The sequence below is a fragment of the Nicotiana tabacum genome, chromosome 7 (assembly GCF_000715075.1).
Source record: "Nicotiana tabacum cultivar K326 chromosome 7, ASM71507v2, whole genome shotgun sequence".
Classification (NCBI taxonomy): Eukaryota; Viridiplantae; Streptophyta; class Magnoliopsida; order Solanales; family Solanaceae; genus Nicotiana; species Nicotiana tabacum.
Window position 1 is genome coordinate 124,862,489 of NC_134086.1, and position 27,827 is coordinate 124,890,315.

The 27,827-nt window shown below is 38.4% G+C and overlaps 1 pseudogene; it reads left to right on the forward strand.

The window, feature by feature from the left end:
• The first annotated feature begins 1,782 nt into the window (after positions 1-1,782).
• On the forward strand, positions 1,783-27,050 carry LOC107763238 (pleiotropic drug resistance protein 3-like; annotated as a pseudogene).
• The last annotated feature ends 777 nt before the right edge of the window (positions 27,051-27,827 follow it).

Genomic DNA, 27,827 nt, shown 5'->3' on the forward strand with positions numbered 1-27,827 from the left:
TCTGTGTCGATTATATTGACTTCTATGGTGAGGAAGAGTGTTAAAGCACGAAGGGTGATGCCGTGCAGATTCTTATGGTGAGGACGGGAGTAAAATCACGAAGGGTGATGCCGTGCACTCGTTTGATTTCTGATTCTTGTTGATAATTGAGTTATGGTGTTCATTATATTTGCCTGTTGTCCTTCTGTTATCATTTGATATTTCCCCGCAGCATGTTTCCCCCTCCTATCCTTAACTGTACATTCCTGCTTTTATTTTTCGCTGTATATGATTTAACTGCACAGATTTATTTGGTAGTTTGGTCCTAGCCTCGTCACTACTTCGCCGAGGTTAGGCTGGGCACTTACCATCACATGGAGTCGGTTGTGCTAATACTACACTCTGCACTGTGTGTAGATCCCGGTGCAGCAGCTTTCAGACCTTAGCTTTGGGGTTGCTGCCTTCAGTCCATTCGGAGATCCGAGGTAGTCTTGCAGGCGGCCACAGGCCTTGGCGTCTCCTCCTATACTTTTCTTCTATTTATTTTATATATTTCAGAGACATCGTTGTAATAAATCTTTCGGACCTTTATTTATAGTATTCCTAGACAGTTTGTGAAATTGTGACACCAGTCTGGGTAGTTTATGTATAAATTGGTATTGACATCTTTATTAACATATTATGTTTCAGTCTTCTGCTTTTAAAATTCCGTTGTTTATATAATGTTAGTTCTTAATTGTTAAAGGATTTAAATGGGAAAAAGGTAAATAATTCAAATGGTTGACTAGCCTAGCTTTCACTAGTAGGCGCTATCACGACTCCCGAGGGTGGAAAACCTGGGTCGTGACAATTTGGGTTATAGGTCAAATCACATTAAGGAAGAGATGGATCTAAAGTGGGAATAATCCATTTAAGCTTATGTGTCATTTATTTTTGGATTTTTTTCATTAAATTTTATCCCATGTCATATTTATGGTAGGAGTTTGAGCCAAAATGACTTTTAAGTGACAATGTGAAAGTTTAGTTACTTTTAAGTGACAATAAATAGTTGAGTGACTTCAGTAAAATTGAAACATAGTTGAGTGACCATCAGTGAAATTAACCCAAATACACTCCCTCCTTTCGAAAAACCTTTTAAGGATTTTGAATTGTTAATTACTTTGACTTAAAAATTCTTCTTATGTAGTTTCCAAATATATTAATTTTATTTTTTTTAAAAAAAACTTAAAGATTTTATGTGCAAATTCATGGTCAAGTTAACAAATTTTGATAAACCATATGAAGAAGTTTTGATTCTTGTCACTTGTGCCAACAAAGCAGTAATTGGCACGACCTAGCTGTCATGGAGCTTGATGGTAGATAAAGGAAGACCCTCCTAGTTTAAGTCCTCTTTTTTTCTTTTTCTTTTTTCGATTCTAGTTTAAGTCTTTGAACTTTGAAATTTACGTACTTGCATGTTAGAGCCTTCTGAATAATCAATTATTTTTTGTCCGTTTAGGAATGTCAACTGATTCTGTGCCTTGAGAAGTTAGAGAAACGTGAAGCACTGTTTTTTATTCAAGGATTTCTCTTTCCTTTTTCCTCCATATCAATTGTAAAGATATGATATTCTCTCTGTTTGTCTCTTTCATTTACGTTTAATTCATTAAAATAAGGAATGATGTGTTTCCTTATCTTACGAACCAAAGTTAGCTGTTCAAGCAACGAATGAATAATTTATGTCACACATGCATACGTGGTGCACGTCTTTTTGTTTTCTCCCTATAAATGCAGGTTTGGAGCTGAAACTATTTACACCAAAAAATGGCTCAGCTTGTTGGTTCAGATGAAGTAGAGTCATTTAGAATGGATATCTCAGAGATTGAAAGAAGCTTGGTATCATCATTCAGGGGCCAATCTTCGAGTTTCAGGAGCAATTCAGCCTTGAGTGCTACTGAGATGGACGATGCTGTTGATGACGAGAACATGTCGGCCTGGGCTGCAATTGAGAGACTGCCAACATTTGACAGATTGAGATCATCTGTTTTTGAGGAAATCAATGGCGATGAGGCCAACGGTACGAGCACAAGGGTAGCTGATGTTACCAAGCTCGGAGCTCTAGAAAGGCATGCTTTCACTGAAAAGATGATTAAGCACATTGAGCATGACAACCTTCAATTGTTGCGCAAAATCGGAAAGAGAATTGACAAGTAAGAATTCCGTTATTAACTTGCCAGTAAAAATTTAATTATAGACACTGAAAGGTCATTGCGCTTGCATTTGAATTGCCATATTTTTTTGGTGATTGACAGTGCTAAGTTTTGAATATTTGCATATCTCGTAGTTTTTCTTCTCATATCATCAAAGATTTCTGTGTTAGACTTAATTCAATGAACTGAAGCTCAGTTAATTCTTTGTAGAGTTGGTCTGAAATTGCCTACAGTGGAAGTTAGATACAACAATTTAACCCTTGAAGCGGAATGTGAGCTTGTTCAAGGAAAGCCTCTGCCTACTCTTTGGAATTCTTTCAAAAACATGATCGGGGTAAGTTTTTTCCATTTGATTGAGAATAGTTGATAACTTCATCAAGCTATTCTATGACAGATATGCATGCTGGATTTTAGACGTTGATCATCAGAAGGCATTTATTAGGACTTCAATAGGCGATTAAGTGACCATTTTGAATGGTGAAAAGTTGATTCTTTTTCGTGCTAACATGTCCAGTTCCATACTGGGGTTGACTAATTTTAATACTATGTTTACTTAGGTCATTATACCTATATTTCCTATCAATTAGTTAATTTTCTGATGCATTGCAACTCTAGAAGTTGTAGGAAAGATTTGATGAATATCTTCAAACTTATGTCTGATTTCATAATTCAAATGTTAAATTTAGCAGAAGGTGCAAGCACCAACCTTAGGTTATTCTATGCTGCCACTTGTGATTTCACTAATTCAGTTTGTTCAACAGAACCTTGCCAGGCTTCCAGGTCTACGGTCAGGATTGGCCAAGATTAAAATCATTAATGATGTCAGTGGTGTAATAAAATCTGGAAGGTATGTCTATGGGGCAGATGCTCAGTTCAAATAGTTATAACTGTGTAATTCAAAATAAGTATGCCAACCACCTGATTTCTAGCTTTTGACTTGAAGGACACAGTCCTTTTTTCTGGTCATTCGTATTAGCACTGTCTGTGGTGCTGTCCAAGTTATTAGTTTATCATCAATCATCACAATCATCATCAATCATCCAAGTTATTAGTTTATCATCAATCATCACAATCCCACAGTCTATATTGTTTGTATTAAGCTCAGGTTTTGGTGAAAATGGTTGTGAACTCATCACCCTTTATTTTATTTGTCAGTTGATATTTTACATAGATGGTCATGTTCTAATGGAGCATAAGAGAAATAGTTCTGTGAACTAAAGCTTTTGGCCTTGCAATCATGCGTTTCAACTCAGAACTTGATAGTGTCCATTGTATACGCACTACGCAGTACAAATCTCCGAATGTTCTCAATCGGTTTGATCCATATTTGCAGTTGAAAGATGAATAATATACTTCCTCGCATGGTTTTGTTCTATGATGCATGTTATTATCAAGTGATTATATTATCATACTCATAAACTGGCATGAGGTGTCCAACTGATCTTGCATTTGGGATATCGAGAGTTAGCTCTTCTTTGAAGTCGTTGTTTTAAACTGTGAGTTCTTAAACCTGTCATCTTACAATTTACGCAAACAGTTTGCTGTTCTTCTTTCAGAATGACTCTACTGCTTGGACCTCCTGGATGTGGCAAAACTACGCTATTGAAAGCACTTTCGGGCAACCTGGACAGATCTCGTAAGGTCTCTTCAAGTTGTTTTTGTTTCATAGTCAGCTAGAGAAATACATAGTGACACTTTCTTAAACCAATCCTTCATCTGATATAAAGCAAATAGTTTGATCTACAACATACTAGATGTGAACTAATAGTTTTCCCATTCAGTAAAATGAATCTTCATGGGATTTCATTTGTTGGATCTTTTTTTCTAGTAGTTTCTCCAGTTCTTCATAATAATTTAGTGCCTTTATATCTTTAAGATCTTCAGCTGATGTATATAGTAAAATTGATCTAGATATGCTTCCTGCCTAACAGAAGCTTTGTTGCCTTTACCACCTCCTCCTCCTCCAAGAATAAATTACTGAACAGCTGTGAACTGCTTTTTGCACCTTGACTCAGACAAGAGTGATGTAGAATTCACAATTGAGTTCACAACGTTTGGAGCTGATATTGATCTTACTGTGTATTGGCCATGTATAACAGTTTTCTGGGGAGATTTCTTACAATGGTTATAAATTGGAAGAGTTTGTACCGCAGAAAACTTCTGCATATATAAGCCAAAATGATCTACACATCCCTGAAATGACTGTTAGAGAAACACTAGATTATTCTTCTCGTTTCCAAGGAGTTGGAAGCAGAGCAGGTATGCTTTTAAGCACACAAAAGATAAATCACAGTCATGAATACATTCCAGCACTAGTTTCTAAAGCAATGCCTTTTCTTTTGAAGAGATCATGATTGAGCTAAGCAGAAGGGTGAAAGAAGCAGGAATTGTTCCTGATCCAGATATAGATACTTACATGAAGGTAGTTTTAACATCAAGTTGTTCTCATTTCATCTCTATTACCTGGAAAGATTTTGGCATTCTTCAGCAGTCAAGCTGTTATGGATTTTAAAATTCTAAATCATATAGGCAATTTCTATTGAAGGACAAAAGAAAAACGTACAAACAGATTATATTCTGAAGGTAACTTTATTAAAGTACCCAATTTCATAATTCTTCAATAGAAATCGGATTATAACATGATTGGCACATTCTTATCACTGTGTTCAGATTCTTGGACATGATATTTGTGCTGACACATTGGTTGGTGATACCATGAGAAGTGGTATCTCAGGTGGTCAAAAGAAAAGACTGACAACAGGTATTTTTGTAACAAAGGCATCAGTTCCATATGTTCTCAATAAAGGCTGCTGATGTACTCGATATCATTTGCAAGACAAAGTTTAATGAATCAACTATTTGTACGACGCAGGAGAGATGATTGTTGGCCCCACAAAAGCATTGTTTATGGATGAAATATCAAATGGATTAGATAGCTCAACTACGAACCAGATTGTAGCCTGCCTTCAGCAGTCGGCACATGTTACAGATGGCACTATACTTGTCTCGCTGCTTCAACCAGCGCCAGAGATCTTTGATCTCTTTGTTGATATAATCCTGATGGCTGAGGGTAAAATTGTTTACCATGGGCCCCGAAGTTCTGTCATAGAATTCTTTGAAAGCTGTGGGTTCACTTGTCCTGAAAGGAAAGGGGTGGCTGACTTCCTCCAGGAGGCAAGTCCATAGTAGCTGTTACTAAGTGATTGTCACATTTCCTTCTGTCAATTAGAAGCCAATCAGATATTATTGATTAGTTTCAGGTTATATCGGAAAAAGATCAAGCACGGCACTGGTATGGAACTAGAGAAACATATAAATTTGTGTCAGTTGATATGTTCTCGAGAAAATTTAATGAATCTCTTCAAGGAAAAAAGCTGAATGAAGAACTTTCTGTTTCGTATGATAAATCAAAGAGTCATAGAAATGCTATAACATTCCGTGACTATTCACTTCCTAAATGGGAACTCTTTCGTGGTTGTATTTCAAGAGAATTCCTTCTGATGAAAAGGAATTCATTCATCTACATATTCAAAACTGTTCAGGAAAGTAATCAGTTTCTTGTCATTTCATTATGGTACTCAAGCCACAAAATATTTTATACTTATTCACATAGTCCCAAGCAAAGATAGAAGTCACCTTTTCCTTTTTGACGTATCCCACAACTTATTGCATTTTATGCTTCTACTGTGCAGCTTGCCATAATTTCATCCATAACGATGACTGTATTTTTGAGAACTCGGATGGATACTGATCTTGTACATGCAAGTTATTACTTGGGAGCCTTGTTTTTCGCTCTCATCATTCTTGTTGTGGATGGATTCCCTTAGCTGTCCATGACAATAACAAGGCTTACAAATAAACAGCACGACTTGTGCTTTTACCCAGCATGGGCATATGCCATTCCTGCTACAATTCTCAAGTTTTCTCTTTCTCTATTAGAATCTGTCATTTGGACATCTATGACCTATTATGTCATCGGTTTCAGCCCTGAGGCTGGGAGGTGAGTGCTACGTGTAAATATCTTGTACTTTGTTGCTTCGGTTCCTTTAACTATAATTTTGTTTATTATATATCACTATCTCCAATAGAGGGTTGCTCTGATGGTAAGCAACCTCCACTTCCAACTAAGAGGTTGTGAGTTCGAGTCTCCCCAAGAGCAAGGTGGGAAGTTCTTGGAGGGAAGGATGCCGGAGGTTTATTTAGAAACAGCCTCTCTACCTCAGTTAGGGGTAAACTCTGCGTACATACTAGTTGTATCTCCAATAGACTTTCATCAGCCGCTTGCACTTCACCAATTCTATTCGTTTTTAAGGAATGATTTAAACAAAATTTAGTGCATCTTCGTGACAAAATTCTGTCACTTACAGATTCTTCAGACAATTGCTTCTATTGTTTTCTCTGCACATGGCATCAATCTCCATGTTCCGCTTCGTGGCATCTTTCTTCCGGATTATTGTTTCTTCTGCATCTGTTGGGAGTTTATTAATCACATTCCTCTTCTTATTCGGCGGATTATAATACCAAGACGTAAGCATTCCTAGCTCTTTTTTCTTTGATATGATGCTCATGTGAGGGTGAGTAGCAGACTAAAATACCGGTATTTGACTACAGCTTCAATGCCAATTTGGCGGAAATGGGGATTTTGGATTTCTCCGATGACGTATGGTGAGATAGGTGTTTCTGTAAATGAATTTCTTTCCCCAAGATGGCAAAAGGTGAGTGCCAATAGCTCAAATACTTTGCTTCTTTCCCATTTTTGTAACTATTTTTGCACACTGCACGTGGAACTGAAAAAGGTTCAGCTCAAAATGACTGTCTTGGGGCTCCAATATGCAATAGGGAAAGTAGTCTCTATAAGGCAATGCGGGGAAATTATTTGGTTATTTTTCCATCTTCTATCCTGAAATTGTGCTTTGAAGAAAAGGAGATAGTTATGGGTCTTTGTGTTCTTATCCTAACTATCAATGCAAGCACTTCATACACGCTCAGAAGTGATAGTTGATTTTCTTTCTTAATTCTAGTGTACAACAGCTTAACTATCAGTAACCTCTACAATGTGCCATAATAAAATTCTGCATGATGAGAATATCTCAAAATGGCTTAGAAGTCTTCTTAGATTTCTTACCTCCATGATGCATGCATATCTGTTAACTTATGCCAATAGCTTTGTCTCTCTTGTTGCAGACTTTTAATTTAGTCCAAAAAAAAGAAAAGAAAAGGGCAGCCGCGTGCACTAAGCTTCCGCTATGCGCGGGGTTTGACGAAGAGCCGGACCACAAGGGTCTATTGTACGCAGCCTTCCCTTGCATTTCTGCAAGAGGTTATTTCCACAGCTCGAACCCGTAACCTCCTGGTCACATGACAGCAACTTTACCAGTTGCGCCAAGGATCCCCTTTAGTTTTAATTTAGTTCATCATATTATATTCTACACTCATATCACATACTGCTTTTTCTTTTTTTGCACAGATGTTCCCTACAAACACGACTATAGGGAATGAAGTCCTTGAAAGTCGTGGTTTAAACTTTGATGGATATTGGTATTGGATATCAGTTTATGCCTTGTTTGGCTTTACAATGCTGTTTAACATTGGTTCCACCTTGTCCTTAACTTTCTTTAAAGGTACATTCATTTTTTTTTTGTACATCAAAGAATCCACACGGTTGATTTTCTAATTACTAGTTTTCTTGAAAATGTAATGCAGCACCTGTTTCTCGTGCCATTATATCAATGGAGAAATACTCCCAAATAAAAGGAAGTAGAGATTCTCCTGATAAAGCTGACGCAATAGAAAATTCCAAAACCACAAATCCTGGCACTACAAGTGGAATCTCATGGAAGAGCAGGTTATCCTCTTATTCTATTGCTCAGATAATTGGCTGAGATATCTTATTTCTTACCATCTTTCTCATCATTTTATAGTTGCTTCCTTGCTCTTCAATATACAGTTTCTTCTGTTGTTTTCCAGGAAGAATGGTTCTACCTTTCGAACCCCTATCTATCGTGTTTCAAGATGTTCAATACTATGTTGAAACTCCTGTGGTGAAAAATAACGAACTGTAATTTTTCTGCTTGTGTATTTGATGAATGGAAAGAAAATTGTGTATTCTCAAGTGTACAAATCCAAACTTATATAGAGAAATGTTTTTGGGTAACCTCCTACATTGGCAAGTGGCCAAGTCCTATTTGCTAGGGTAAAGTTGTACATAAAAGAAATACAAAGATGGAGCAAATAATTAAATACAAAGGGTATGGGAAAACTACCTAAAATAGAGTGTAGCATGTGCTGTACACTAATTTTCTGAACAAGGCAATGCCACAAGTGGGCCGGTTGACCAGGCCTAATTCTGTAGACCACAATTAGACCCAAAATATCAAACCCAATTAGGCCCAATGCCAGCATACCAAACACAAACACACCCAAATCTATTGTCATCACCTCAAACCCGTCCAAATACCAAACACACCCAAATCAAAACCCTTCTACCTCAAACCCTTCGATTCCAACACCCCCTTCAAGCTGGAGGGGGTAGATAACACACCTAGCTTTCCCAAATGATCACGATGAAGAGGTCCGGCGAGTGGTTTGGTGAACAGATCTGCCAACTGGGCAGGAGATCGAACAAAGTTTAACGAAATCAGCCCAGCTAGGTATTGGTCGCGTACAAAATGACAATCGATTTCAACGTGCTTCGTCCGTTCGTGAAAAACAGGGTTTTTTGCTATGTGAATTGCTGCTTGGCTATCGGAGTGAAGAGGGACTGGAAGAGAGATAGGAATTGACAAATCCTCAAAAAGACGGACCAACCATGTGAGCTCTGCAACTACTCGCCGCATAGATCTGTATTCTGCTTCGGCGGAACTGAGCGAGATGGAAGTTTGCTTCTTGGACTTCCAAGAGATCGGAGAGGTACCAAGAGAAATATAAAAACCACTGACCGACTTCCTCGAATCCGGGCAAGTGGCCCAATCGGAGTCACAAAAAGCTAGGAGCTTGAAGGAGGAGGAAACAGACATAAAAAGCCCTAGCCCAGGATCTTTGAGCAGATAGCGAAGAACACGGAGTGCTGCATCTAGGTGGGGTTGTCGAGGGTGCTGCATGTACTGACTGAGGTGTTGGACAGTGAAGGATAAGTCTGGGCGGGTGTGAGTGAGGTAGTTAAGTTTTCCAAGGAGATGACGATACAAGGTGGGATCTTTCACTGGTTCCCCTATGTGAGTAGACAAACGAGTAGACGAATCGAGTGGAGAAGAAACAGGGGACAAGTGCAGAGAGTCAAATTCTCGGAGAAGGTCTAAAGTGAATCTGCGCTGAGAAAGGAGAAGTCCATCTGTTTTTCGGACAACTTCCATGCCTAGAAAAAAATGTAAGTCCCCGAGATCTTTAATTTTGAACTCTTGATTGAGAAATTCTTTCAAAGCATGTAGTTCGTTGGTGTCATTACCTGTCAAGAGTATATCATCCACATAGACAGCCACTATAGAAACGGAAGAATCTGACCTTTTAAAGAACAAAGAATAGTCGTTGAATGAGTGAGTAAATCCCTTAAAATTCAAAGCAGTTGTAAGTTTAGCATACCACTGACGAGATGCTTGTCGTAGCCCATAAATTGATTTCTTTAGCTTGCATGCATGATTAGGTGAAGTAGGTATAACTCCAGGTGGGAATTTCATGTACACTTCTTCATTTAGATCTCCATGTAGGAAAGCGTTATTCACATCTAGCTGGTATAGACCCCATCCTTTCTTTACGGCAGTGGCTAGTATGCATCTGATTGTGGTCATCTTCACCACCGGTGAAAAAGTTTCATTGAAGTCTATTCCCTCTTTTTGTATGTCTCCTCTAATGACCAATCTTGCCTTTAGTCTTTCCACACTCCCATCTGAATGGTGTTTAACCTTATAGACCCATTTGCATGGTAAAGCTTTCCTCCCGGGTGGTAATTCAACCACTTCCCAAGTCATATTAAGTTCAAGTGCCTCAATCAATCTCTTTATTCATTGCTTCTTGCCACCCTGGGTGGTGTGTTGCCTGTAAATAGTCAGTAGGTTCTTGTATATTGGACAATGTGTTTAGCATATGTTGATTGGTAGAAGATAGTCCACTGAAAGATATATAAGTAGGTTTAACTGGTGTGAGAAAGCAAGAGTTGCTAACATCTGTGAGTTGGAGTGCATTACAGATAAAATCTTTGAGATAAGATGGAGTTGTGTGTGGTCTGGTAGACTTCCTAATAAGAACATCCATCGTAGAATCAGAATCCAAAGAAGGAAAAACTGGTGTAGATGTATGTGGTTGATTAGATGTAACTGGAGAATCTGGAGAGAAACTAGAAGGAGAGATAGAGGGAATAGGTGAACTAGGATGGCTGGAATAAATGGGGGAAGAACAACAGTCACTTGATGCAGTAGCCTTTTTGGAGGCTTTAGTGTGTGGTCTGATAGGAAAAGATAGAGGCTCAGGAGTCTGATGATTTGCAGATAATGGAGCAGTGGGTAAAGAAATCTCAGAAGAAGAATTAGACTTAATAGAAGCAAAAGGAAAGAATTCTTCATGAAATATAACATCTCTAGAAATGAAAGGCTTCAAATTCTTGAGGTTCAAGACTTTGTAACCCTTCTTTCCATGAGGATAACCTAAGAACACACAAGGTATAGCTCTAGGTTCAAACTTAGTTCTTTGATTTGAGACAGTAGAAGCAAAACACAAACACCCAAAGCATCTAAGGTTAGAGTAATTTGGCTTGCTTGAAAAAAGGACTTCATAAGGAGTCTTAAGCTTTAAGACACTTGAAGGAAATCTGTTGATCAAATAGGTTGCTGTAAGAAGGCAGTCACCCCAGTATGATGTAGGCAGGTGTGATTGGTATAACAAGGCTCTAGATGTCTCTAAAAGATTCCTGTGCTTTCTCTCCACCACTCCATTTTGTTGTGGTGTGAACACACAAGTGGTTTGATGAATAATACCTAGTGACTCAAAAAATTCTGATTGAATTTTACCACTTCCCAATTCAAAAGCATTGTCTGACCTTATGATTTTTACCTTGCTGTTAAACTGTCTTTCTACCATAGCTATAAAACCTCGTAGAATAGTGAATGCATTGGATTTGTTGGTTAGTAGGTAGGTCCATGTGCCTCTACTGAAATCATCAACAATTGTAAGGAAGTATTTAAAACCATCATATGTAGCACTATTGTATGGTCCCTAGGTATCCACATGAATTAATTCAAACACTTTCTTAGTAGAAATAGAACTAGAGGGAAATGGAAGTTTGGACTGTCTTGCCATAGGACAAATAAGACATGGACTGAAGAATTTGGAACACTTGGATATAGAAACTGATGAAACATTTTTCATATTGCTAAGGGGCATATGGCCTAATCTGTAGTGCCATAGTTTCTCTTTTACAGTTGAATCAGAAAAACTAAAACATGAATGCAAACTAAGATTGGAAACAGAATTCCTTCTTGGAATAAAAACACTTCTAAATTTGAGTGGACTCTTAGACACTGGTGTTGTATGTTTGGATCTGAGAATGTAGAGGCCCCCTTCCTCTCTACCAATCTCCAGTGGGCTCTTCACTGAAGGGCCTTATAGTAGAAAACATGAAAAAGGTGTGAATAAAATATATTGCTTGAGTTGTCTGCACAACTTGTGCACAGACAACAGATTATATTTGAAGGATGGAATGTAAAGAACATTTCGAAGAATCAGATTAGGCAAAAGAGAAATAGTTCCTGAATGAGTGACCTGAACTCTGTAAGAGTTTGGGAGTTTTACCATGAGAGGTTTAGCCAAGTTTTTTAAATCTGTAAAAAAATCTTTGTTAAAAGACATATGTTCTGTTGCTCCACTATCCAATATCCAAGACTCATCATTGATTTGAATTAAACAGGCTAAATCTTCAGATAAATTGGTCATACCAGCATGGCTCACATTTGCTGCAACATCAGGGGTATCTGCACTGGAATGTCCCACTCTCACTTGCTGAAGAAGCTGCAGCAGCTCAGCCACATTTTCCTTGGTGAGATTCTGAACTCCTGATGCACTTCCCTGTTCATTTTCTTCATTTGAGAAGGAAGCTTTGTTTGCCTGGGCACCTCTTTGAAATCTTTTCTCCCTTGTGAACTTGAAATCAGCTGGAAACTCATGAATTCTATAGCATTTCTGGATGCTATGTCCAGGTTTTTTGCAATAGGAACAAATTCCTAAATATTTCTTAGATTCAAAACTTATTTTCTGCACCCTGTTCTCATTAAATCTTCCGAAATTTCCTTGTTGGTTGGTAGCAATGAATGAGGCAGATTCTCCTGAGTATGCAGGGGTAGCATGTATCTCCCTTTGCTTCTCTTCTTGAATCACAAGAGAGTATGCCTGTCCAATGGAGGGTAAAGGTGATGACAATAGAATGTTACTCCTTACCCTAATAAATATATCATTTAGTCCCATTAGGAACTGCAATAGTCTCTCATCTTGGTGTGCTTTCAAGCTTTTGACTTTTGCACCACACTCACACTCACATACACAAGCAGAAAATGTATTGAGTGCATCTAGTTCATCCCATATGCTTTTGATTTTGGTGAATTAAGTTGATACACTTGAATTACCTTGCACTACTGAACTTAATTCCTTTTGTAATTGGAACAACTTTGCTCCATTTGCCTGTCCAAATCTGTCTTCCAGGTCACTCCACAAATCCTTTGCACTCTGTGAATAGAGCACACTTTCAGCTATCTCTTTGGACAAGGAGTTAAGAAGCCATGAAAGTACCATATCATTACATCTACCCCAAGCCTGCTGGACTGCAGAATCAGTCTTAGGGATAATAAGAGTACCATCGATGAATCTCATCTTGTTCTTTGCAGACAAGGCAATGATGACTGCCCTTCTCCAACCTCCATATCATTTGCCATCAAAAGCTGAGGATACAAGGTTCATCCCTGGATAGTCAGAAGGATGAAGGTAATAAGGGTGAGTGGAGTTAATTACTCCTGAAGCAAAGGTCACTGCAAGTGCAGGAGCATTAGTGGTGACAGCAGAAGCAGAAGCTAGAGTATCAGCTGACTCTGGTGAAGTACCCATATCAGATAAGATGAAGATGAAAGAAGAAGAAAAGAAAGGAGCTGATTTGTGACTGAGAAAGCAGAAAAATACCAGAATTAAACCTGCTCTGATACCATGAAAAATAATGAACTGTAATTTTTCTGCTTGTGTATTTGATGAATGGAAAGAAAATTGTGTATTCTCAAGTGTACAAATCCAAACTTATATACAGAAATGTTTTTGGGTAACCTCCTACATTGGCAAGTGGCCAAGTCCTATTTGCTAGGGTAAAGTTGTACATAAAAGAAATACAAAGATGGAGCAAATAATTAAATACAAAGGGTATGGGAAAACTACCTAAAATAGAGTGTAGCATGTGCTGTACACTAATTTTCTGAACAAGGCAATGTCATAAGTGGGCCGGTTGACCAGGCCTAATTGTGTAGACCACAATTAGGCCCAAAATATCAAACCCAATTAGGCCCAATGCCAGCATACCAAACACAAACACACCCAAATCTATTGTCATCACCTCAAACCCGTCCAAATACCAAACACACCCAAATCAAAACCCTTCTGCCTCAAACCCTTCGATTCCAACACCCCCTTCACTTCTAAACCTATCTCATTTAGTATTGGATCGTTTCTGTTTAAGTAAATGCTGCTGAAACTGAGTTTCAATGGTTGGGGTTGTGGTTTTATGTCCATGTCAGGCAATGAAGGAGCTTGGTTTCACCCAAAATAGACTCCAACTTCTTTTGGATATTACTGGCGCACTTAGACCTGGTGTGCTTACAGCCCTTATGGGTGTCAGTGGAGCTGGAAAAACGACCCTCCTTGAAGTTCTTGCTGGTAGAAAAACAAGTGGTTATGTTGAAGGAGATATAAAAGTGTTGGGAATAAATCCGCTACAAAAATAATATTCACGATAATAAAAGCGGAATAAGAACGTAGCATTGAGATACGGTAATTAACAAGAATAAAAAAGTAACAACGACATCAAGATTTTTACGTGGAAAACACTTTTGAATAAGGGAAAAAACCACGGCCCTGAGAAGAGCAACTGATATCACTATAGCAAGAAATTTTACACTTTGTAGGTCCGAGTAAAATACTCAAAAGGCCACTACAACACTCAAAAGAAATAAACCTCTTTTGATATTCTCACCTCACTACAATATCACTCACTCTCTATTTTTCTCACAGACTATTTTCTTATACCCTGTCTGTGAAACCTTACTCTTTCTTTCTAATTCTCAGATATATTTTTCTTCTGAGATTGGTGTGTTGGCAGAGCCTCAATCTCTCACGCCTACTACATTTGACATTTTCTACCTGCAGATCTACTATGCCTACCGAATTTGACAAATGCAAAAGATAGAATGACTGGCAACTTTGAAAACAATCAACAAGCAAGAAAAGTCTTCCTTAATTAATGAGATGGACCCCAGAAAAAGTTGGTGGCCACCCTAAAGTTCAAGATACATTCGCTAGAGTTTCAGGTTACTGTGAGCAGACAGGCATACATTCTCCTCAGATAACTGTAGAAGAATCAGCTATATTTTCTGCCTGGCTACGACTTCATTTTCAGATTGACTCCAAAACAAAATATGTACGAAGCTTATTAACATGGAGTTTGAATAACTATTTCTTTCATGAACACCATTTTTTCTGGCTATATCTAGATTTGAACTGCTTTGGCACATCTCCAGGAGTTTGTGAAAGAAGTTCTTCAGACCATTGAGCTAGATGGAATAAAAGACATGTTGGTTGGCGTGCCGGGTGTTAGTGGGCTCTCAACTGAACAACGTAAACGGCTAAAAATCGCTGTGGAGCTTGTTGCAAATCCCTCAATTATCTTCATGGATGAACCCACAACAGGATTGGATGCAAGGTCAGCTGCAATTGTTATGCGAGCTGTGAAAAATGTTGATGATACACGAAGAACAATAGTTTGTACCATCCACCAGCCAAGCATTGACATACTTGAAGCATTTGATGAGGTAAGATGCATGGACGGAGCAACTGCTTAGTAGTGCAAAAATCCTGTGTTTGAGTTTGAATGACTTTCTGGTATGCAAACACTGCTTGATTGCCTTTAGTAATCCATATATTTAATGGTTCATGCATTGAACAACAATAAACAAATGCTGCTTGAACACCCAATTTCAAGTTGTTAGCATCTTTAGATCAGGTCGATCTCTTTCCAATAAGAACTTACAGCCAGTTATCTATTTATAGGCTTCAATCAGTTACTCTCAGAACCTAGTGATGATGCTTAGTGACACGTATGTAACATTTTAGAATTCCTTGGTAGCTGTATTTTCCAATTTTCTGTGTAACAGTGCCTGCTGAAGTTAACCTTGAAGCCATTTAAACTGTAAATTATTCCACCTTCAATAATGGCAAGTGTTTTACAAGTCAATAGAAGATGGTCTATCACATGATGGCCTTCAATCAGTCATCCTTGTGCTGTTCCTTCTTTAAGGATGATTAAGAAGAGGCCTTGCAATGTCGTTCCTGGATTTGTCCTTCACAATGCCGAGGAAATTTTCCATCTCCATTAATTCTCAAGCAAACTCATCTAATTTCGTAATTGTTTGTCCTTCGTGGATATCCTCAACTGGTTATTTGGTTGTAATGTACTCTTTTGCAGCTGATTCTACTGAAAACTGGCGGGCGCATGATCTACTGGGGACCACTCGGTCCCAATTCTAGTAAAATGATCGAATATTTTGAGGTGCACTAATTTCCCTTGTTATTTAAGTGCAGTAAGCCACTACTAGAAGCTTCTTTGCATAAAAGCTGAGACGGTTTTTTGTGTTTTATCACTTGAAACTTCTTTTCAGTGTACCTCTGGTGTGCCAAAATAAAAAATAGCTACAATCCAGCGACCTGGATGTTAGAGGTTACATCTAGCGAAGCCAAGATTAGCATAGACTTTGCCGAAGTCTATAAGAATTCTGGTCTACACAAGTTAGTAACAGCTATTCACCTCATTTAGCTGTGAAATGCTTCTTACACATTGTATCAATTCTAAGCACATTTTGCACATAACTAGCGCATGATTACTGTTTGACTTATATTTGTCGTAGAAATAACGATGAGCTTGTAAAGAGGCTGAGTATCCCACCTCATGGTTCAAAAGATTTGCACTTCCCCACCCAGTTCTCTCAAAATGGCTGGGGACAATTCAAGACCTGCTTCTGTAAGCAGTACTGGTCCTATTGGAGGAGTCCTTCATACAATTTGATGCGCTCTCTGAACATGCTTGTCGCTTCATTTCTTTATGGATTGCTGTTCTGGGATCAAGGGAAGAAACTGTAAGTTGACAATACTGTTAAACCAAAGCTTCAATAACTTATTGACACATGCTTTATAGTTTATACCGTGTGATATAAAACCATTTACATCCTCATGGAAATTTCTGGGCCCTTTTGAGTAACATGTTTATCCCAAAATTTGATGCACAAGTGGTTGTCATGACACAGTTTCAAAAGGAATTAGGTTGTGTGATCCTATAAATTTTTCTCAGATTCCTCGTTTTCCTTTTCGGTTTGTTAATATTGAACATTTCAGCTTTATTTGTTGCTGGTTGATGTCACCCATGCAGCAATAATAAAACTCTGGAGCTCCATGTTTATTGTTCGAAATTGATGCAGAACTGAAGTTTTGTTCCTTTCTGCACTTATGATGTTCTCACCCAAGATAGTTGAATTGGTTTTGTTAACTAAACAGTGTAACGTTATATTTATGTTGTCTACCCTTCAAGAACTGGATGATTTTTTTAGACTAACTGTCATTTTGTTCTTTTTCCCATTGTTTATGAGAGATAACCAGCAGAGCATCTTCAGTGTATTTGGTGCTATGTACACCGCAGTAATAGTTTGTGGTATAAATAATGCATCTTCTGTTTTACCATATGTGACCATGGAGCGATCAGTCTTGTACAGGGAAAGATTTGCTGGGATGTATGCTCCATGGGCATATGCACTAGCACAGGTATATATAGGACTTATCAAATTGGCATGACATGTTGACTTGTTGAGAGTTGAGACTACATGGAATTCATAACACCACGTTGTACAATTTTCTTCAATTTTCTTTTTGCCGGTTAATATTGTAGTATCTTTTCTGTATTTCTAAGTTCATGTTCTTTACAAGCTACAACAATTTATTACGTTAGGGGCTCCCACATTGATTGATAGAACGAATAATTGACTGACCATGGACAATTCTCTCCTCATAAGGCGTTTGAAGTTGAGTTAGGACAAAGGTCCATTTTTTTAATATGGTATCAGAGTTACCCATCCAAGCTGTTGTATTGTCAGTATTGGGCTCCCATTATCCAAGCTTTAGTTGTTTATGTTTGGGTGTGCGAGGGGGAGTTAGAGTACCCCACATTATTTAAGTGAATGGACTGTTGTGCCGTACTGTCGTTATATTGTCTTGGATAATTTTCAATTCATGAGTGGTTGATGGATCAGTACAGGAAGAGGAAGCGAGATTTACATGTGGTGTTCATTGACTTAGAGAAGGCTTACGATAAAGTGCCGAGGGAGGTGTTGTGGAGGCTAGAGACGTTCTTGTTGCATACATTAGGACTATTAAAGACATGTACGATGGAGCTACGACTCGGGTGAGGACAATGGGAGGGGACTCGAAACAATTCCCGATTGTGATGGGGTTGCATCAGGGGTTAGCCCTCAGCCCATTCCTGTTTGCCCTGGCGATCGATGCGCTGACACGACACATTCAAGGGGAGGTGTCGTGGTGCATATTATTTGCAGATGACATTGTAATGACGAGACGCGAGGCGGGGTTAACGAGAGGTTAGAGGTTTGGAGGCAGACCCTGGAGTCTAAAGGTTTCAAGTTGAGCCGGACCAAAATTTAATACTTGAAGTGCAAGTTCAGTGGATGGCGACGTATGGTTGGATTCCCAAGTCATTCCTAGGAGAGAAAGTTTCAAGTACCTTGGGTCTGTTATACAAGGGAATGGGGAGATCGAAGAGGATGTCGCACACCAGACCGACTATGCAGTATGGGGCAGAGTGTTGGCCAGTCAAAAACTCCTATGTCCAAAAGATGAAGGTGACCGAGATGAGGATGTAGGGATGGATATGCGAGCATACCGGGTTAGATATAATTAGAAATGAAGTTATCCGGGACAAGGTGGGCGTGGCCTCTATGGAGGACAAGATGCGGAAGGCGAGACTTAGATAGTTCGGGCATGTGAAGAGTGTTAGCTTCAAGGTTTCACGTATTAATTCTGATGATAACAAACCAATACAATTATTAATCAAAGAACATTTACTTGTGGTAATCTTATTTTTTTGTATAAGAAAGAGATGCTGGTAAAGATCCAAACAAATATGGGAAAAGAGATATCATGTGAAGAATTTATCAAGTAAGATTATTTTCAAAGATTTGATCTCCAAGCGCCATAGAAGGAATAATATTTGAAAGTGAAATTTCAAATATCGAATGGCTTACACAATATCAGAAGAAGAATCTACGGAAATTATGGATGGGAAGTTTTTCAACATCTTAAAAGGAAAGTTGCTAAAATAGTTAAGAAGATCTATTATCGTGTGGAAGGAAGATACTATATGGAAGAGATACTACAAAACAAAGGAACAATATATTTTTATGGAAAGAAAATATATTATGGGTGTAGTATATTCTATATTATGGAAAGAGATTATTTTTCAAGATAAAAAAAGGAGGCAAAGATTTATTGAGATCTATCAGAAAGGAAATATTTTATTAAGAAAGATATTTTTACCAGGACAAGTACTACAAGGAATTGATCAAGTCTTGCATTTAAGGAATGTTGCACAAAGAAGCTTATTATTCATAATATTTACTACGGGATGAGATGTAAAGTACTATTCAAGAAAGAAGTATGAGTTACTGGAATCAATCAAGAATTACTACAATCATGGAAAAGTAAATCATGGGGATTTTGATTGAATCATCATGACTATTCTCAAGTAAATATTTATAAAGATTATATATTGCAGAGAATTATTAATCATGGATCTATTCAAAGAAAGAATTGATATTGGCATCATGATTGGAAATTCAAATGTCCAATTCAAAAGGAAAGTTTACATTAACAGAACATATCCAAATCTACCTTATAGATTGTGATCATGTTCAAAAGGGTAAGAAGCAGTAAAGAAAAGTTGGAGCAGCAGCAAAGGAAATCCTCTTCCAAAATTAGAAGACCGCTGCAACAGCTAGAATATTCAACGACCAAGTATAAAAGAGAAGATACTTGCAACAACAAACTTATGCAGCCTTCTATACAATTGTCTATCCAACTACAAGTTCTTTATTCTACTCTTAACAAGCATTGTAATTCACTTTAGTAGATTTACTGTGTACACAAAAGAGAGAAGAGAGACAGAAAAATATTGGAGAAGTAGTGCGTCCTATAGGTTGTGTCATTGTTCGGTTCTTTGGTGAGCGAGTGAAAACCAACCCTGTCAGTGTTGGTGGTGATCGCTGAAAATCACAAAGGCTATACTCAATTCAATTTACAAAGAGCTCTAAAAGACAACAATCTTGCAACCCAAGAGGACTGGATTAGGATACCACATTGGTTCTGAACCAATATAAAATTCCTGGTGTTATTTACTTTATTGCTCTCGTATTATATTCTATTCCTTTACTGTTTATTGTGATTAACACTTGTTTAAATCGATAAGTTGACTAAGTCTGAAGAGTAATCGACTAGAAATTTAAAAAGGCTACAATGCATCCCTCCTCTTGTACTTTCAATGAGGAGAGGCACTGATGCTCCGGTAAGGAGGTGTGAGAGACTGGCATTGGAGGGCGAAAAGAGAGGTAGAAGCAGGCCGAAGAAGTATTGGGCAGAGGTAATTATGCAAGATATGGCGCTACTTCAACTGACTGAGGACATGACCATGAATAGGAAGGTGTTGAGGTTGAGTATAAAGTTAAAGGGTTAGGTAGCCGAGTGTCTTTTCATATCCTTAAACTTATGTTATTACTTGGTTTTGCCTTTGTTTTGATTTTTTGATTGGATTATTTAGTGCTAGTTTTGTATTTTATATTCGGTTGTCAAATTGGTTTGCTTGTATTGCCCCTCCCTTTTTTCTTTCCTGAGCCGAGGGTCTTTCAGAAATAGCTCTGCGTATATTCTAACCTCCCAGAACCCATTTGTGGGACTACATTGGATATGTTGTTTGTTGTTGAGTTGACTTTGGGGTTGAATTAAGTCCAAAATTTACTTTTTTAATAGTTCACTCTTCATTGCTTTATGTTTGAGTTGATTCCACCTACACTGATTTTGTAGGTTGCAATTGAAATACTATATCTCTTAGCCCAAACTCTTGTATTTACTGTCATCACATATCCGATGATTGGATTTTATTGGTCAGCCTACAAGGTCTTCTGGTACTTCTATTCGATGTTTTGCACACTGTTGTACTTCACTTACATGGGAATGATGCTTGTTTCAATGACCCCAAGCTTTCCAATAACTACAATTCTTCAGTAAGCCTTTTACGTATTGTTTAACCTCTTTGCTAGATTCTTGATGCCAAAGGCTATAAGTGATTCAGAATTTAAGCCATTTTAATCTAGAAATCAATAAGAGAGTTGTAATTATCTCTTTCTACGTATGCATTTACATTTAAATCTTATTTACTTTTCCTGCATTGTAGAAAATCCCAAAATGGTGGATCTGGTTCTATTATCTAACACATACGTCTTGGACATTGAATGGGATGCTACTGATACGCAGGGCAATGAAATAGTGACAAAATGGAAAAAAGAAGAGAAAAAGGAAAAGAAAAGAGAATGCAAGATAAACTAGGGAAAAGGTAAAGAGGCTTTTTCATTCATAACCTTAAAGAGGATAATTACAACCTATATAGAGTATAAACTCATGAGAATGACCTAAGAATTATAGTTGGATAATATGCTAAATCTGCCATCTCAGTACAACTCTGGGCAAGACTTAATTGGTATAGGACAAAGGAAATTAAGGGGTCAATGTTTAATATAGGAAACTTCTAATTTAAAAGGTAAGGGACTAAAATAAACATCTCTAAAACTTAGTAATCCTAACTAATTGACCGTTATGTCTCAGCTGAGCAGCGCAATGTACAACTTCTGCAAGCTTCTCTGTTTCACTCCGTATTAGACCCCCCTTGTCAAAATCTTCCTTGTCCTCAAGGAAGGAAGGAAGGAAGGAAATCAAACCCTGAGGGAGTGATAGTCTTCCCAGGTTGCCTGCTCAAGAGATAGTTGATCCTATTGTATCAGAACCTGCGTGACTGCCTTGTTCCCTTTTTGGACCATACGTCGATCAAGGATTTTCTGAGGATTTGGATAGTAGGGACTGGATATGTCAAGGATAGGAGGATGGGATATATTAGTAGGTAAGTTGTGACACAATTTGAGTTGGGAGACATAGAAGGTGGGATGGAGAAGTAACTGTGGTGGAAAGGACAATTTGTATGCTAGAAAACCAATTTTTTGTAAGACTTGGTATGGTCCATAGTATTTAGCTGAGAGCTTTGAGAAGTGGGAACCTGACAGTGGCACTTGTCTATAGGGTTGAATTTTGAGATAGACCCAGTCTCCCACTTTGAATTGTCTATCTGAGTGATGCTTGTTAGCCTGAGCAGTCATTCTCTGTTGTGCTCGTTGGAGATGATGTTTGAGGAGCTGCAGTTTGAATTCCTTGGCCAGGAAGCTTCTATCCACTTCTTCAATAGCTGAGTCACCTGCTACATAGGGTAAATGGAGGGGGAGGCTGGCCATACGAAGCCTCATATAGTGTAGTTTGTACGGAGGAGTGAAAAGTAGTATTATACCATTATTCAACAGAAGGAAGGTAGGAGCACCAGTCAGATTATGAATCAGAATAGAAACGTCTGAGATATGTTTCAAGGCATCGATTGATGACCTCTGTTTGGCCATCAGTTTGGGGATGATATGTTGTGGATGTGTTGAGTGTCACCCCATCCATAAAGAACAATTCCTGCCAAATTTTACTGGTGAATATGGGGTCCCTGTCACTCACTATGTCTTCAGGCATGCCACGAAGTTTGTGAATCTATTCCATGAAGAGTTTGGCCACGTCTGATGCTGAATAAGGGTGAGAGAGACTCAGGAAATGAGCATACTTAGTGAGTCTATCAACTACTACTAGGATCACAGTCTTTCCTTTTGATTTAGGTAGTCCCTCAATGAAGTCCATGCTGATGCTACTTCAGGCTGTGACTAGCAATTTCAAAGGCTGTAGGAGTCCTGGGTAGGGGGACCTATCATACTTATGCCTTTGGCAAATGTCACAGCCATTGACATAAGTATGAACATTTTCTCTCAAACCTTTCCAGTAGAATACTGATGCTACCCTCCTGTAAGTTTGTTCAATCCCAGAGTGTCCTCCCATGGGAGAGTCATGCCACAGCTGCAAAATGTTCTTCTTCAAGGTAGGGTCTGGACCAATCACCAACTTGCCATGCCTCCTAAGTTGCTCATGGATGAAGGTATAGCCTTGTACCTCTGTACCTCCCTTTAAGGACTGAATTAAAGCAGCCAAGTCTGGGTCTAAGTTCCAACTCTGAGTGACCAGGCTAAGCAAGTCAGTTTGAATAGAAGATAAGGTAAGGGCAGCTAGCTCAGCTGCAGGCAAACTAGACAAGACATCAACCACCTTGTTTTCCTTACCCTTATTGTATTCAATGATGAAATCATATTGCATCAACTTTGCTATCCATTTCAATTGTGATCATGTATGCAATTTCTGTTCAAGAAGGAACTTTAAAGATTTTTGGTCAGTCTTCACTGTAAAAGGCCTGCCAGTCAAGTATTGAGTCCATTTAGTTACAACCATAAACAATGCCAGGAGTTCTTTGTCATACACTGACATTGTCTGGTGATGATATGAGAGACCCTTACTCAAGTAAGCTATTGGTGACCCTTTTGCATCAAAACTGCACCAATACCATTGCTGCAAGCATCAGTTTCCACTACAAAAGGTGTAGAGAAATCAGGTAATACTAGCACTGGTGCAGAAGTGAGAGCCCCTTTAAGATTTTCAAAGGCTGAAGTAGCTTGAGGAGACCACTTGAAAATGTCCTTCTTGAGTAAATCAGTAAGTGGCTTGCTAATAACTCCATAATCCCTGATGAACCTTCTATAGTACCCAGCTAGGCCCAAAAAACCCCTTAGTTGTTTGATATTAGTAGGTTCAGGCCATCCTTGTATTGCCTCAATTTTCTTGGGATCAGTTGTCACTCCTTCAGCAGAAATATAATGTCCCAAGTACTCAATCCTGGTTGCTGCAAACACACACTTACTCCCTTTTGAAAAAACTGGTGTTGCACCAATAATTCAAAGGTAAGTGTGAGGTGATGCTCATGCTCATCTAATGTTTTGCTGAACACTAGAATATCATCAAAGAATACTAAGATAAACTTTCTTAAATATTCCTGAAAAATATGGTTCATTAGTACTTGAAAACTTGAGGGAGCATTGGTCAATCCAAAGGGCATGACCAAGTATTCATAGTGCCCTGAATGTGTCTTAAAAGTTGTCTTGTGCACATCAGAGGGTGCCATTCTAATTTGGTGATAGCCTGCCCTGAGATCTATCTTTGAATAAATTTCTGACCCTCCAAGTTCATCCAATAACTCCTCAATGATAGGTATGGGAAATTTATCCTTTATAGTAACCTTGTTTAAAGCCCTATAATCCACACACAATCTCCACGAACCATCCTTTTTCCCAACTAAGACCACATGTGAGGCATAAGAGCTAAAGCTATACTGGATGATCCCTTGGGCCATCATCTCTTTCACCATATCTTCTATCACATTCTTTTGTATTGGGGAGTATCTATAGGGTCTAGAATTGACAGGAGCACTGCCTTCAACCAAGGGAATGTGATGGTCAAACACCCCTTTTGAAGGAGGCAAGTGTCTAGGTTCTTGAAAGAGTAGGCTATATTCAGTGAGTAATGTATGGATGGGGGCAGGAATTTCTTCTTGTTGCTGAGAGTTTGCAGTTGGAGATATGGGGACAGAATAGACCTTGATCATAAAAATTTGGGCAGTATCAAACAGAGATATTATGCAAAGCCTTTGTATCAACAGTTTTAAATGAAGGATAAATGCCCTGCAAGGTGACAACCTTCCCATGATAGAGAAAGTGCATGAAAAGCTTCTCAAAGTTGACCTTAATATCTCCTAACTTGCACAACCATTGAATTCCCAACACAACATCGCAGCTACCTATAGGGAGCACTAGAAAATCATCTTGAAAAAGTACCCCTTGTATGAGCCATTTGAAGTCTTTACTTCCCTTAATAGACTGAATGATCCTGCCATCAGCTACATATACATCATGAGGGTGTATTTGGTTGATTGTGCAACATATTCTCTTGGCAGCCTTCTTATTGATAAAATTGTGGGTGGAGCCACAATCAATGAGGACATTGATAGGATTTTGTTCGGAGAAACCTTGTATTCTGAGGGTTCTATAGCCTTTAGTGCCATTCAAGGCTTCCAGAGAAATCTCACAATTCTCAACATGGTTTGCTACTTCCTAAGGTTCCTCAGTATCCTCCATTTCCACCTCTGTCTCCTCACTATCTTCCAGCTCTTCAACATTTATTTCCACGGAGTATAGATGCCTTTTTGCCTTGCACTTATGCCCTGGTATGAACTTGTCATCACAGAAAAAGCATAGACCCTGGGCCCTTTTCTCATCCATCTCAGCTGGAGTCAGTCTTCTCTTCCTGAAACCATCTAAGTTGGCAGTAACATGTGGTTTGTAAGTAGGGGCATCAACCTTTGTCCACCCAATGGAGCCTTGTCCTTGAGGTGTCCTTACAACTAAGTGTTGATGCACTGCAGATGCTGCCTTGATTGCCTTACTTTGTGCAATAAAGCTAGCCTCATGTAGCCTAGCCAGGTAGTAAGCTTGTGGTAAGCTGGTAGGATTTCCAATTCTCACAGCATTGTTGATTTCAGGTTTGAGTTTATTCAGGAATATACTAACAACATGCTCAACTAATAGATTCATACTAGTCATGACACTGTTGAAAACCTTTTGGTAATCCTTCACACTCCCAGTATGTTTGATGTTCATAACCTCAGTCATAGGATCAGAGTATTCAGCTCCAAAACTATCACACAAAGCCCACAAATATTCATCCCAAGTAGGGAGTGGCATTTGTCCTCTACTCCTCATATAACCTAAGTGTCATTGTAGAGCGTCCCCTTCAAAATGCATAGAAACTAGCTTCATTTTTTGCTGTATAGTAAGATCTTCATAAGAGAAAAACTGCTCTGCTTTGCACAGCCATGTCCTAAGATCCTCACCATTGAACTTGGGGAATTCAACTTTGTGGTACTTGGTAAAAGGGATATTGGGCAATTTCACATTGTGAGTGTTTGAGTTGTAGAATTGGTTGGTGGTGGGAACAGTCTGATAAGGGTAGAGAGTGGATACATATGGGGTCTGGTGATATAAGGGTGGTGGCATATGTGTGTTTGGATTATAATATGCAGAGGAAAATTGGATGGGTTGATTATAGGTCTGGTTGTATAGAGGTGGTGGTAATAGTGGTGAGCCTTGAGGTTGTGGAGTTGGATAATACCTTCCTTGGTGATTAGGGAAGTGAGGTGCTAAGGGAATGGTTGTTCTAGGAAAGAGGTTTTGGAAGGTTTGTAACCCCATAGCTGGGGAAGGAGAAGATTGTATCTAAGAGGTTCTGGGATGCTGAATATGCAGAGAAGGGCTAAGGTTTATGGGAACTGGAAGAACTGAGGTTGTTAGGTTGGTGGTAGAGTGAGCTTGAGTTCTAAGAAGGACTGAGCTAGTAGTAGGGAGGATTCACAGGCATTGCAGATGTACTAGCTCCATGGAAACTAGGGGAAGCTAAATCACCAAATTCAAAGGGTTTATTATTCAAAGAATAAATCTCACCTCCACTTTGAGTTACAGATTTGTCACGTTCTGGCCTCTTTTCTCCATGAATAACTTCGTTGAGCACTTCTCTGAGCTCACTCAAAGCTTCCTCCTGATTCCTGTTACTCTGCTCTTGGTTTGCTTCCAACAGATCTTGTCTAGCTGTGAAGCTTGACATATCAAGTGAAATTTTCTTGAGCACCTCCATAACGTTACTATTATTATCAGCCATGGTTGTCCACAGAGCCAAGAATATGCTCTGATACCACTGATACGCAGGGCAATGGAACAGTGACGAAATGGAAAAAAGAAGAGAAAAAGGAAAAGAAAAGAGAATGCAAGATAAACTAGGGCAAAAGTAAAGAGGCTTTTTCATTCATAACCTTAAATAGGATAATTACAACCTATATAGAGCATAAACTCATGAGAATGACCTAAGACTTACAGCTGGATAATATGCTAAATCTGCCATCTCAGTACAGCTTTAGGCATGACTTAATTGGTATAGGACAAAGGAAATTAAGGGGTCAATGTGTAATATATGAAACTTCTAATTTAAAAGGTAAGGGACTGAAATAAACATCTCTAAAACTCAGTAATCCTAACTAATTGACCGTTATGTCTTGGCTGAGCAGCGCAATGTACAACTTCCGCAAGCTTCTCTGTTTCACTCCATATCACTTACTTCACAGTATGGAGATATAGAAAAGGAGATTACTGTGTTTCAAGAAAAGAAAATAGTAGCAGCCTTTCTTGGGGACTATTTCGGATTTCACCACAATCAGTTACCTATTGTAGCTGTTGTTTCGATTGCATACCCCTAGTTTTTGCCAGTCTATTTGCATATTTCGTTGGGAAGTTGAACTTCCAAAAGAGGTGACGTTATGTACAACCTATTCATTTGTATTGAAACTTGACATGTATTCCAAATTAAATAACATCCCTGATTCTTTTTGTACATTTTAAACTGGTGACGAACAAGGTTATGGTATAGTCATAATTACTGTGGTGGTCAAGAGGGCGAAGTGCACAAATATCCTCTTTTAGGACCGCTATTTAAAGCATAGCCGAAATTTTGATAAGTGTTTAAAATTGGCAAAATACCTTAAACCACCCCTAAACTTGGCTTAGAATATTAGTATCCTCCTCGAATTATGCCCGGTGTTAATTACCCCTACAACTTGGCCTTTTGAAACCATTACTCTCATAGACGCTGATATGGCAAAAAGTGTGAGTGCACTCGCCTGCTACGTGAATTTTTCTGTATATGTGGCATTTTTTTAAAAAATAAAATATATTTTTACCTTTTTAAGAATATTACTTTTTTAGATAATTTTTTTCGAATACAATTTATAATAAGACTTGGATAGAACTACATTGTTTAGGCTAAATATTTTTATTTTGGCCAACAATAATAAAGTTTTAGTTAATCTTTTTTTGAATTTGACCTGAAAATAAACATTTATACAATTGAAATAAATAGTCAAGACATCTAAAAAGTTATAAAAGATACATAGTTTGAAATTAATTATTTTGGCTATAATTTTTTATATAGCTCTAAATTACAGTGCTCTAAAAATATATTTTTTTTACAGATTTTACCTAAAAAAATAAAAATACACAATTGAAATAAATAGTCATTGCATCAAATAAAGAA